The 14,157-nt window shown below is 43.1% G+C and overlaps 1 protein-coding gene across 2 annotated transcripts in view; it reads right to left on the bottom strand.

The window, feature by feature from the left end:
• Positions 1 to 14,157, bottom strand: part of LOC135173779 (zinc finger SWIM domain-containing protein 6-like) — a 474,519-nt gene that overhangs the window by 339,743 nt on the left and 120,619 nt on the right. The window lies entirely within an intron of this gene.

Raw genomic sequence — 14,157 nt, 5'->3', positions numbered from 1 at the left:
AGGCACCATTTGCTCTAGAATTAGTTTTCAGATCATTTGTATGTTGGTAAAATTTGTAGACTATGACAACACAAGTATCCTCACAGGATACTACCATGTCTAGCAGAAACAATTGTTCAAGGTCAAAGGGGAGATTACACGAGGATGAATAATCTTAAGAACAATTGAGCCTTCATAGCTAAGATGTTACATGACATGAAGCTTGGGTGATAAAGGAACTTCTCTCAGGAGGTCGCTTCAATACTTGATAAATGAGAACAGAAATTAGCAAATAAGGAAAAAGAGACAAAGAGCTCACCCAGAGGACAACTGTAGAAATTCTGGCAGGGGTCTCCATGACCCCTCAAAGACCACCAAAGAGATGCACGGGGCATGCATAATAGATATTCAAACATGGTGATTAGTACTGGGAATTCTGATGTATATGTATGTGTTTAAGAAATTAAAAGCTGCTACTTTGTCTTGTGGCATGCAACAGCTGAGTTTCCTTGCACCCAGAGCTGTCAGTAAAGGAATGCCGCCTTCCTGATATTCCAAAATGAGTCTCAGAAGTTTTTTTTATATCTGAATTTTATGGTATCAAGTACAGATAGTCAAATACTCCACCGTTTTACTATAAAAGGATGCTCAAGGCTTTTCCATCCCTCCTTTTTTTAATTTACACAGTACATAAGTCTCATTCCTGAGAACCAAGAGACTCCAATGGACTAGACCTTTCTGCTCATCCAGCACACACAGGCTGCTCTGAGGTGCAACTCAAACACTGCCTTGGGAGCTTTGTAAAGAGCATCATCATCACATTGCCTGACAACTTAGAGAAATTAGTAGGGTGCTGCTGCTATGTATCACTGATCAAAGTAAGGACTGTGGATGCCAAGTGTACCAAGGAGATAATGCAGAAAATCCAACATTTCCTCTTCCGTTACACATATATATGCATGTGCACATGTACAGTTCACACACAATCAGAACAGCAAAATTGTCAGTTAATTTTTCCATTTTAGATCTGCTTAAGACATTTGTGATGTATGGATTCTATAAAGCAACATGAAGGATATTTTAATCCTTTTTTTGTGTGCTGTTATTGGAATATGGGAATATACAAAGTTGTTTTTTATTAAAGCAGGAAGTCATTCAACCAACACATCAATACCTATTGATAGGATTCATGTGGGTAGTATCTTTATAAATGAAGAATTGTGGAGAGAAAGTTGAAATAACAAGGAAAGAATCAGACAATTCACCTTATCTATGTGTATGCAAATCACAATGGGCCTCTGCTAAGGGCCTTGTCTGGGTTCTTGCCCTAAATCAGTGGGGCCTGTCTGAACACAGCCTGAATTTTCAGGACAGAGAGCTGGCTCAATAGACTACTGAATATTAACTTCTTCACCCAGAGAAGTGAAGAACCTAATTTAAATGAACATATGACGCATGATGCAGGGGGGATAGATGTAAAGGGGGTACATGTAGTAGGCATATCAGGAAGACTGTAAATCCTGAGTACCTCATCCAATGGGGAAAGGGATAGGGAAATTTGTGTCCAGGAATTTAGGATAAAAGAGAATATGTGCCCACAGGAATCTGCCCCATGGACTCTCTCTTTATTCAAATAAAGTTTTACAGGACTCCTCTGTCTCCATTGTGAACACAAATTCTAGATCAGACTAATTTTCCTTACATAGTCAAGAATACAAAGATTTTCTGAGGACATTGTTCGGATTGATTGTTGTAATGAAATGGTAGGAGGAAGAATAATTACTGAATTTTGTAGTTGTTGTTTTAATTATCTGTTAAGCAAGAAAAAAATCCTTAATAAAAGGAGAACAAAATCTGTTTGTATTCAGAGTACCTGGACTGGAGATTTCCAGAAATAAAATCCCTTTTTCAAAAGCACGGGAATCCTACTTCTTAATGTCCTTTAAGGTTAACGAAGAGAGAAAGAGACTAATCTCACCAAGTGCCTGTGCCTCCAACCACCTTGCTTTGTCACGCAGAATTATCCACAGTGATGCACCTGATTGCTGATGTCTAGGTGGAATTTGTCTCCTCCTGGGCTGGAATTGCCTCACAGGAGGTGAGCGTCTGTTCCTGATGGCAGAAACATGCACCCATTCAGATGATTCAGGAATGGTATTTTTTACCAGATTGGAAATTGAGGTTTTAAAGTACTCCTTCAGTTCTTTCATGGTATCTTTAATGTCATTCCTTCTCTCTTTCATCTTGGTTGTCATAGTTTGTATGGCAGAGACTATGGCAGAATGTGACAAGCTGTCCTCTACCTGCCTGAGCTGGTCAGTGAACTCACCAACAGTGAAAGACCTTCCATTATCACTCCTTGATAGAAACTTGCTAGCCAAGATGTTAGCATAGGATGAAGGAGCAAGCTTAATCAGCTTCTTCATGAGACCTGTTCCCAGAGGAATGTCATCAGGCTCATGTGTGCCATGATCTCCATAAAGCACTTCCTTCACAGCAAACTCCTTCAGAAGCTTAATTCCCTGCTCAAATGGTGTTCCACTTCTTGGCAGCCCATGGCAAATCATCTCGGGAAGGATATCTCATAGCCACAGCCAACAGAAGGCGTGTCCACAAGCTAACCTTACCAAGAGGACTTGCTAGGTATTTGTCCACTCCACTCTCCTTAGTGAGTGGTCCAAGCTGCTTGGCAGACTTGTCTCCTACCTGCAGGGCATTAGCACCAATGCTACGGCATCTCACTAGCCAGCTTAGGATTGGCTCACCTGATTCCCTTGAGTATTCCTTTCTAACTTCCCTGACCTCTGAGTGGATCATTGGAGTCCTGGATATCATCCTCCTCCTCTTCCTCCTGTTGATCTGGTTGTCCCTGGCCTAGAAACAGAACCTTCCTCATAGCATTCTTAAACTCATTGGAACCATCCTCTTTCTTGGCAGCCAACCTCACAGCACTCTTCTCATTTGAGTACTGGGATCTGATCATGTTCGCCAGGTCTCGAAGACTAAATGCCTCCTCTTCCTCCTCTTGCTCACCAGAGGTCCCCTCTCTTACATCCTCCTTTGAGTCACACTTTGTCAAAAGCTGTGTCTTGGCTTTTGCTTTAGCAGGTGCCAAAAAGGCCTGAGCAGCAACAGACTTTGACGTGTCTGCTGGAGGGTCTGACCTGGGGTCTGTGAGTTCAGATCTGCCTTACAGCTAACAGGGTTCTGCTCTATTGGCTGGGGGTTCGCACTGACTGGGCTGGTGTTATTAGTGTTATTATTATTAGTGGGTACATTCTGACTTTGAGCCTGTACTCCTGGGATGCCTGCCAATCCTTGTTTGCTATTATCTTTGTTGTCATTCCCGCCAGGAACATTGGCAGTTTTCCCAGAATCTGGAGAAGGAGATATAGTAACTGTCCCTGGCTGGGAAGGAGGTGGTGTTCCTTGTTGTCCCCCTGAATTTTGCTGGGTAGGAGATTGTGTTCCTTTCGCTTTCGAGACAGAGACTTTCCTAGTTCTTGCAGGTATTGCATTCGAATTTTTCACACATAATGCCAGAATTAATACGAAAATCAAAAGTATAAGACCCAGGATAACACATGAGAGAAGCATCACAGTTTTACATGAACAACATCCTGAACAAATGTCTGGCATCTCAGTTCGGGATTGAATCACCCTCATCAGTGCTCTAGATAAGGCAGTGTTTTGATTGCTTGTAAAATTATTGGCAAATACCCCTGTAACGTTACTGGTAAGATTTTCAGTGACATTAAAGCCAACATACCCGAGAATGAGATCACCCCAGGACCAGAAAACGGTTGTGACTTTAGCTTTAGCCTTTGTATAAGCTACATTAAGAAATTAAGAAACAATTTGGGCTTTGATCCAATTGAATGCAAGAAAACAGAAACCAGACCACATAAGAGCCCCCACCAAGTACAATAGCTGCTTTATTAGCTTCATTCTGATTCCCAGAGTTAATTAACAGTCACTCACATGAATTGAGTGCTATTTTTGGCGCCACGTTGGGCACCAAATAAAATATGTGGTGGTTTGGGTGTTACCTGCCCCCCCACACTTTAGAAATACCCAGACTAGACTCAGCTGACTCTGGGAATATAAATGAAGCTATTTATTTACAGCTAGTACAATATACAAGCAGATATTTACAGTATATACAGTTATAGACAGAAATATACAAGGTATAAGTAATACAGAAACACAACTCCCAGAAACCTGAGTCCCCAGGAGTGGCCCTCAACCACCCCTGCACCTTCCCCCTACCCCTCAACCTTACCCCAGTCCTAAGGAAGAATAGAGGTTCAGCCAAGAGGTTAAGAAACAAAGGTGAGTGGCTGGTGAGGTTAGGAAGATGCAGCTCAGTCCGAGCCCAGCCAGAAAGTGCAGAGAAAAATGGTGAGAGTGTTATCTAATGTTTACATTCTTCTTCAGCGAGACTCTGAGGGAAGGAGACATCACCGTTGTTTTCCTTTTCACAGCCTATGGTCTAGTTTTTCTTACCAAAATATTCTAGCCTGCTTCAAACTAGCACAAATATAAACAACGATAAGCCAGGGGCACAACAACTACCTTCTCCCCCACAAGATTCAGGGACTGTAGTCCCTGCACCACCCTCTTCAGATACTGGAAAAACTGGCAATGCTCCTAACGGTAATGACAACGGGTGCACTGGCCGGGAATTGAACCTGGGCCTTGTCATGGAGGGTAGCAAAGCTGCAAAGCTCTTTTATAGGGCCTTTGCTGTGCATGTTACAGTGTCTCACGTTGTAAGCCAAAAGCCATCGAAAAAAACAAAACAATATTTCTAGCCCCTGAGAAGATTCCTCCCTAGTGCAGATAAAGGTAAACAATGGCTCTGTTTTGGTTTGAGGGGACCTTGGTTCTCATGTGCGCTCAACACCTGTCAGGGGGCCGAACTCTGGGTGGTCTTACAGGTTGTTTGTGGTAAGAATTGTCCAATTGTGCAGGTTGATTATAACTTTGTACCAATCTGTAAAAGTAATGTAAAAATCGCCTGAACTGGTGAGCACACCTCTTTTGAACATTATAAAAATGGTGTGTCTGCCTTGATCGGGAGCCTGCTTCAGCTTTCTTCAGCTCCAGCTTCAGCCTGCTCGCCTGCACGACCGCTCTCGCACATGCTGCTCCAGCTCCTACGGTCTCTCACCCAGCTGAAGCCAGGGCTTGCCTGGGCCCGATCCTGCGGAAAGGTTCGGACAACGCCTTGAACTTCATAAACACTTCGAAACTCTGCTGAACTACTTTGAACAGTGAGTAACCAACGAACTCTTATTTAAAGACTGAGTAACTTCTCAGAGCTCAAAGAACTCTCTTAAAACACAGACTCTCTTATTTTGCCATTTTTCTGCAATGTTATCTGCGACCTCGGATCAAAAGAATTTACGTGGGTAGTTTAGTTTTGGGGAAGGGGATCTCCATATTTTAGCAATAAATCACTTGATCTTTAAAAGTCAGCCTCGCGTGTTTTCCCCATAAATTCTCCTAAACTGCGTTCCACGACAGGCCTCCCGCAAGGCAGGCGAGAATTCTACCACTGAACCACCCACACAACCAGGACCTGTGAGCCTGACCTCAGTGCCAGGCAAGGCCATGGAACAGGTCATCTTGGGTGCCATCACAAAGCACCTACAGGATGGCCAAGGGATCAGGCCCAGCCAGCATGGGTTTAGGAAGGGCAGGTCCTGCCTCACCAACCTGATCTCCTTTTATGATCAGGTTACCCGCCTGGTGAATGTGGGGCAGGCTGTGGATGTAGTCTACTTGGACTTCAGCAAAGCCTTTGACACCATCTGCCAGAAGAAGCTCCAAGCCAAGCTGGCAGATCACGGTTTGGACAGATTCACTCTGTGCTGGATCAAGAACTGGCTGGATGGCAGAGCTCAGAGAGTGGTGGTGAATGGTGCCACATTCAGTTGGCATCCAGTCACTAGTGGTGTTCCCCAAGGATCAGTGCTGGGCCCAGTCCTGTTCAATGTCTTTACTGATGACCTGGACAAGGGCATTGAGTCCAGCATCAGTAAGTTTGCAGATGCCATCAAGCTAGGAGCAGGTGTTGATCTGTTGGAAGGTAGGAGAGCCCTGCAGAGGGACCTGGACAGGCTGGATGGGTGGGCAGAGGCCAATGGGATGAGATTTAACAAGGCCAAGTGCAGGGTTCTGCACTTCGGCCACAATAACCCCAAGCAGTGCTACAGGCTGGGGACTGAGTGGCTGGAGAGCAGCCAGGAGGAAAGGGACCTGGGGGTACTGATAGATAGTAAGCTGAAGATGAGCCAGCAGTGTGCCCAGGTGGCCAAGAGAGCCAATGGCATCCTGGCCTGCATTAGGAACAGTGTGGCCAGTAGGACAAGGGAGGTTATTCTTCCCGTGTACTCAGCACTGGTCAGGCCACACCTTGAGTACTGTGTCCAGTTCTGGGCCCCTCAATTCAAGAAAGATGTTGAGGTGCTGGAGCATGTCCAGAGAAGGGCAACGAAGCTGGTGAGGGGCCTGGAGCACAAATCCTATGAGGAGAGGTTGAGGGAACTGGGCCTGTTTAGCCTGGAGAAGAGGAGGCTCAGGGGTGATCTTATTACTGTCTACAACTACCTGAAGGGGCATTGTAGCCAGGTGGGGGTTGGCCTCTTCTCCCAGGTAACCAGCAATAAAACAAGGGGACACAGTCTCAAGTTGTGCCAGGGTAGGTATAGGCTGGATGTTAGGAAGAAGTTCTTCACAGAGAGAGTGATTTCCCATTGGAATGGGCTGCCCAGGGAGGTGGTGGAGGCACCGTCCCTGGGGGTCTTCAAGAAAAGACTGGATGAGGCATGTAGTGCCATGGTCTAGTTGACTGGATGGGGCTGGGGGATAGGATGGACTGAATGGTCTTGGAGGTCTCTTCCAACCTGGTTGATTCTATGATTCTATGATTCTATGAATGGCAGGATGCAGAATAGTCTACGGCATATCATCTGAAGGGATTATGTCTTGTTCAATGATATGCCCGATGCAGGAAATGGAATAGAATAAAGCTGTGGAATGTGGTAGTTTGAGGGGTCCCAGGTTCTCCTTAAACAAAACCATAGGGACAGAGCCCCATCCCAGGGGGATGGACCTGCTCATTCCAGGATATCATAATATTGTTATTCTATTCCTTTTCTGGTATCGCATCTTAAAAGTCCTTGACTGCACTTCTCCCCCTTCTTCTCCCTGCCTCTCTCCCCTTCATTTCTCCAAGCAGTGCGCCCTTTTATCTTATGGTTTGTCAAGGAGTTGGTGGGCCACTGAGACCTTGTAGGTCCAGCTGGCAGCTTTGGCCTACCTTACAGGCCAGCTGGGGGGTGGAAGGGGTGGAGAATTCGAGAAGGCCAGTTTGGGCCTAGTGGATTTTATACTTATTCTGATTGCCTTGTAAATATCTACTCTTATAAATAGAATTTCTCTAAACTTCCAATCAGTGCGCAGTGTCCTCATTCTTACTCCAGAAAAGGAGTAAGAGTTGATTCTGTTCTCCAGAACCGGGTATGCTCATGGCCCAAACTGGACCAATGATGCAGATTTTTTCCACATCAGATTTTTTCCAGGCATCCTTGCAGGAAGACTTACCTCATTTAAAAATAAATAAATAAATACATAAAGCCATCACCATTCATTGATGGTTCATACTTTGAGTCTTAGAAAACATTGTTTTGCCGTTTAATAGCTCAAGGATCATATTTCCTCATAGCTGTGTCACTAAGAACAGAATTTGATGTCATTATCTCCACCAATTTGATGGTGGCTAAATTGATGATAAGAATCCATCAGCCTAGCCTACAGTCTACTTTTAGAAATCAGAAAAAAAACCCACTAAAATATTTTAATGAACCATGGTTAACAATTATACAACAGATTAAAAATATACAAAGAGTAACAGAATATGATGGGCATCCATTCACTTAGTTCTTCAGTCATACAGCAACTAGCCAAATATATCATCACACAGAAGGACAGAATGGAATAAGGGTGAGGAAAGGATCTATTAGAAAAATTAAACCTTCACAAAACCAGACGTGAAGCATAGTATTTAACTGTTGTTTAAAATATATAACACTAAGTTTGGAACTATTATCCTGATTTAGAACTGGAGCACATCTGTTTATGTGTAAGTAAATACACTCTGACAGCAATTTGGATCATCAATTGCAAGTTTTAAAAGCATTATTTGTATTCTACATAATAGTCTATTTGTTCTTTCAAGCCACTTCAATGATAAATTTACTCTTCTACTGTGTATTAAATCTAAAGTACCTAGGCAATGCACAGCATATTCCAGTTGAATGTTTCTGAAATCATATTGTTCAACTTTTTAAATATTACTGACATCTGGCTATTAGGCAAAAAAAACCCCAAACAGTAATATGATTTGGTTAAGTTACAATTCACTTCAAAAAAATCAAACCAGAACAGAAAAAATATATTTTATCAAATCATTTACCATTGTATCTGGAAAAGTGAAATACATGTAGCTTTGTGTTTTGCTTTTTTCCCCATTTCAGCGCTTAAATGTTCTTCAACTCCTCTACACTGGCACAGGAAAGAAAGAACAGTGATGAAAGAATATCAAGACTAGTCTTGTATAAATCATTTTCAGTACCTTCCTGCATGGATATAAGTGTACAGCTCAGAAGAATTCCAATCTTTAGAAAAAGGTTGCAGCCTCTGAAAGCAGATATGCTTAGCTGGATAAAAGCCAGTAATAATGTAATTACAGTAGAGCTTTTTAAAAGTTCTACTGTCCTTAAAACCTTGCTTAAAGCTTCATCTAGATATGTATTAATTTCAGTACTCAACCAAATAAAAAACAATCTAGCAGTTGCTTAAAATATGTCCAACTAGATTTTAAATTGTTGTACCAATTTAAAGCAAAAGTAGGTGTTCATATGCAAAAAAATAACCTGACAGCAGCTTGGATCAACTACCAGAATCAACCGCAAACTTAAAAAGCTATGGGATAACTATCAATTTGTCATGGGTTGAGTTGAATCTGATGCTAATATTCAAAACCATGCTGCTGTCATTCCAGCTTTGAAATGAAAGTGCTGTCTGGAGCAAGGTGTTATGGGGCTTGAAATTGAGATTATAACATGAGAGGTTTCCTGTTCCAGTTAGTGCTTTTGGTTTCCAGGTTTGGGGTGCTGGTCTCTTCTGCTAGGGATGGAATGAGACAGGAGGGATGAGGGGGTTAGGTTGCTGGCTTCCATTTCTGCATTTTGCTGCATTTTTTTCTGCAAATAGGCTAAGGTAATTGTGCATTGTATTATCTAAAATTTCTCATTAAACATCCTTATCTCATTACTTTATCTCAACCTGGGTTTGTCTTTTTTGTGTGTGTTACTTTCCCTCACTTCTGTTTTGGAGGGAAGTAGGCTGTTAACCCATTACACAAACGTTATTCATACTTAGGCCAACAGCACATAGCTCAAAATAAGTCTTCCACCAACAACTTTGTATAAGTTTGGTACATGCATATACATTCATCAATCTCAACAAGAAGGTTGAGAGCAATGAAGAAAGACTTCAGAGCCCTGGGATGAATGGTGGAGGGGTCAGGAGCACAAGTAATATTTACCTCTGTCACACCACTATCTATGCCTGATGAGGGCATGGCCATGAAAACACAGCAGATTAATGCCTGGCTGTGGGACTGGTGCTGACAGCAGAATTTTTGGTTCTTTGATCACAAGCTACTCTACAAGACCCCAGGCCTGCTGACTACAGACAGGAAATGCTTGTCTCTAAAAGGAAAAAGAATCCTGGGACAAGAACTAGCAGGGCTGGTTGATAGGTCTTTAAACTAATTTCAAAGGGGGAGAGGGAAAAACCAGGTCCACTGAAGAAAAACCTGGGACAATTGGGAGGCAGAGTACCAGCTCCACTGCTATCCCAGAATTGGTAGGGGATGGTGGATTATGTTTATACCCACAATGGTAACAGACGCTCCTCTACTAAGTCTCTGAAGTGTCTCTATACCAATGCAAGAAGCATGGGAAACAAGCAAAATGAACTAGATATCTCAGTACAGTCATGGAGGTATGATGTCATCACAATTACAGAGATGTGGTGGGACAGCTCGCACAACTGGAATGTGGTAAATGGACGACTATGTCGTTTTCAGTAAGGATAGACTGACAAGGCGAGGTGGTGGAGTTGCTCTCCATGTGAGTAAGCAACTAGAATGCATTAAGTTTAACCCAGGGGGAGATGATGAAAGCATTGAAAGCTTATGGGTAAGAGTCAAGGGACATGCAAACATGAATGATACTGTTGTGGGCATTTACTATAGGCCACCAAACCAAGAAGAAGAGCTCTAGAAGGAAGGGGGGCCCAAGAGAGCTGGTTAATATTAAAGAATTACCTCCTCCAAGCTCAAGAAAAATGTATTCCTTTGAAAAATAAATCAAGTAATGGAGGAAGAAGACCTGTATGGATAAGCAAGGAGCTCTTGGGAAAAAAAAAAAAAGGAAATTTACAATATGTAGGAAAAAAGGTCTGGTCAATTGGGAGGATTATAGAAATATTACCAGAGAATGTAGAGATACGACAAGAAAGGCTAAGGCCTAGTCACAGGCTGCGATACCATAGTATCAGGAGGATAATAAGAGACAGGGCAAAGGCCTGATACAAGCCAATCCAAATCCAAATCCCATCCGAATCCAAATCCCAATTCAAATCCCTTTATTGCACCCCAAGCATGGGGTTATATACTTTTTTATCAGAAGGCTACACAGGAAGGTTACAAATCATCTCAGACTCCAATTGGTTACACACACCTGCATTAGGACTACATTAGGATTACACACTACTTGGCATAGACATTCTTCATATTCTCTCAACAACACATATATTGTGTCTGGCAATTCTAAGTCAGCAGAGATAGACGAAAACCACAGACTCCAGGCTTACACTTGTTTACATTTGCTACACCAGTCTCTAAGGTCATTCCAACCCTCTATCAGCACTTACTGAACTCTCTCTTGTCCATGGCTGGACAATAGCTGCACCACAGTGAGACAATTATATAAAATCACTGCATTTAATATTACGATATCAAACATAGGCCCTCTTGGAAGTGGGTCTTGCCAGGGAGATTGTGCTGGTTTGAGGCTAATTTGAATATTTTAATGAGATAAATTAGATCATTAGTCATAAAAAGAAAATAATGATGAAGTCTATATCATTCATTGGTTTGCTGAGATGGATAAAAAGTCAAAATGTCAACAATTTGTCCCACTTGATTCTGTGATGCTGTTCCTATTTGCTTCCTCCCTCACTCCACTCTAATATCTCTCCACTAACCTTGGCTAACACAGAAAACAATGTAAGTTTGCTGGTTGTTTTGTTTGTCTGTCTGGGAGAGTAAAGGGAGAAAGAGGGGGTAACTTTGAGCCCCTTCTGGGCAGTTTCCTTTGTATGGGAGGGAGTTCAGATTTCTGTATTATTTCTAATTTGTATATAATTGTAAATACTTGCAAATATATTGTGTATATATGCTTGTAAATTTTGCTTTGCTGTAGATATAGCTTCACCTTACTTCCAAGCCATCTGAGATAGTCTGGTAAGTTTTCAATAGTGGGGGAGCAGAGTTCCTAACCTACCACAGCGGTGAAAGAAAATAAGAAAAGCTTTTTCAAATACAATAACAAAAGGAAGATCAAGGAAAAGGTGGGTCCATTACTGAATGATGTGGGAGATATGGTGCCTGAAGATGCAGAGATGGCAGATGCCTTCTTTGCCTCAGTCTTTACTCCTAAGATCAGCCCTCAGGATCCTCAGTATCTGAAAGCAAGGGAGAAGAACTGGGGAGAAGAGGACACTCCACTAGTCAGTCAGGACCAGGTTAGAGATCACCTGTACCAACTGAAAACACACAAGTCCATGGGCCCCGATGGGTTCCATTCACAAGTACTGAGAACTGGCCGATACTGTTGCTGAGTCTCTCTCCATCATTTTTGAAAAGTTGTGGAGAACAGAAGTGCCTGATAACTGGAAGAAAGTGAATGTCATTCCAATCTTCAAAAAAGGCAAGAAGGAAGACCGAGGCAACTACAGACCAGTCAGCCTCACCTCCATCCCTGGAAAGGTGATGGAACAGCTCGTTTTGGAGGTCATCTCTAACCACATGGCAGGAACGAGGGTTATCAGGAGTAGCCAACATGTATTTACCAAGGGGAGATCTTGCTTGACTAATTGTCCTAGAAAGACAAACCCCAAACATGCCCTAAACCAAACAATGGGATGGGTGTTTCTAAGTCTGGTAACTTGGGCATGGCTCAGACTTGCCTGGACATGTCCTGGGTCCAGAAAACCAAGTGCATGTGTTGCACATGGATATGACCTTGTGGCACACATAGGGACTGTGTACCTCTGGCCATGTTTGGGCAAACTCAATTCCATAGGTTAAAGTATTGAGTTCTCTTTAACTTTCTTCTGATGATGGTCATTATTGTCTTAAAAAAGTTATATTAATACTGAGCAAAATAGGAAGCCTTGCCCTGCCTTGTATTGCCTGGAGAAACAAGAAGGGCTGCTGTCAAGGTTGCAGTTAAAAAAGTCTCTCATAGCAAGCAACTATACAGCTGCCGTGCCAAAAGCTGCAGGGACAAGAGGTGCTTCAGACCCATGAGCCTCACTGTGTGCACTGGTAGCCATCTCAAGCACTGGAGAAAACCCCAAGCCATAGCCTGCCAGCCAACTGTATCCTCTGATTCCCTGCACACGACAAAGGGATGCATCCCTCATAAAAAGCAGCATAGCCGTGAGTGCACCCAGAAAATTTAACTTTATAAAGTCTCTCTTAAAGGTTCTAGGTGTCCACCTGTAGCTGCTTTTTAGGACAAAGTTTTCTCTCAAGTCCCCTAGTGGGTAAGCGACATAATTACTGCTGCAAATCTCTAGTTTAAATTAATGTTTGCATTTCTGGTATTCGCTTAACTGTTTAAATTGCCTGTTCCCTGTGTAAATAACCACAACTGTGCTTTTGTACTTTGTAAATATGCTTTATGGCAAGATTTAGCATGAATAAATATTTTTATTATTTTTTGCCTTGTTATTAATATTAATAATCATAATTCATGCCTCAACACTAGTCTGATAGCCTTCTATTATATCATGACCAAATTGATAGACAAAGGAAGAGCTGTGGATGTCATATACCTTGACTTCAGCAAGGCTTTTGATACTGTCTCCCATAACATCCTCATAGATAAGCTCAGAGGATGTGGCACAGACAGTTGGTCTGTGAGGTGGATCAAAAACTGGCTGAACAACAGAGTTCAGAGGATTGTCATCAGTGGGACAGAGTCCAGTTGGAGGCCTGTAGCCCGTGGTGTTTCCCACGGATCAGTACTGGGTCCAGATTTGTTCAATATCTTTACCAATGACCTGGATGATGGCATTGAGTGTACCCTCAGCAAGGTCACTAATGATACAAAACTGGGGGGGGCGGGGGGTGGCTGACACCCCATCAGGCCGGGTGGCCATCCAATAAGATCTAGACAGGCTGGAGTGCTGGATGAAGGCAAACCATATTTGTCAATAAGGACAAATGCAGGGCGGAGTCACCATCCCTGGAGGTGTTCAAGAAAAGACTGGATGAGGCACTTAGTGCCATGGTCTAGTTGATTGGCTAGGGCTGGGTGCTAGGTTGGACTGGATGATCTTGGAGGTCTCTTCCAACCTGGTTGATTCTATGATTCTATGTTGGGGACTGCCCTGTTGGAAAGCAGGTCTGTGGCCAAGAGAACCAATGGCATCCTGGGGTGCATCAAGAAAAGTGTGTTCAGCAGGCCTCGGGAGGTTCTCCTCCCCCTCTACTCTGCCCTAGTGAGGTGTTGTGGTAGGCCTGATAGGCCCAAAATAGGCTTATACATGTCCTGCCTTGCCTAGGCATGTTTTTCTGCTCTACCAGAGAGGCAAGTGTGGGAAAAGGACACAAAAGGACCTGTAGCCACTGAGTCTGGCCTGCCCAGGGTCCTGTGGTAAACAAGGTACACACACTTAGCTCGTGCAAGGCCTGTGCTTTTCCCAAATTTGAGTAAAAGTGAGCCTGTGGCTTTGCCTAATATGGTAAAGTTTGGCTAACTGCCATCCTGACTGGCTATTCTGTGTCCAAAATCCCATTAATCTCGGCCC

Source organism: Pogoniulus pusillus (genome assembly GCF_015220805.1).
Source record: "Pogoniulus pusillus isolate bPogPus1 chromosome W unlocalized genomic scaffold, bPogPus1.pri SUPER_W_unloc_1, whole genome shotgun sequence".
Lineage (NCBI taxonomy): Eukaryota > Metazoa > Chordata > Aves > Piciformes > Lybiidae > Pogoniulus > Pogoniulus pusillus.
The sequence above is the reverse complement of the archived record's forward strand: the minus strand, read 5'-3'. Positions and strand labels throughout refer to the sequence as shown.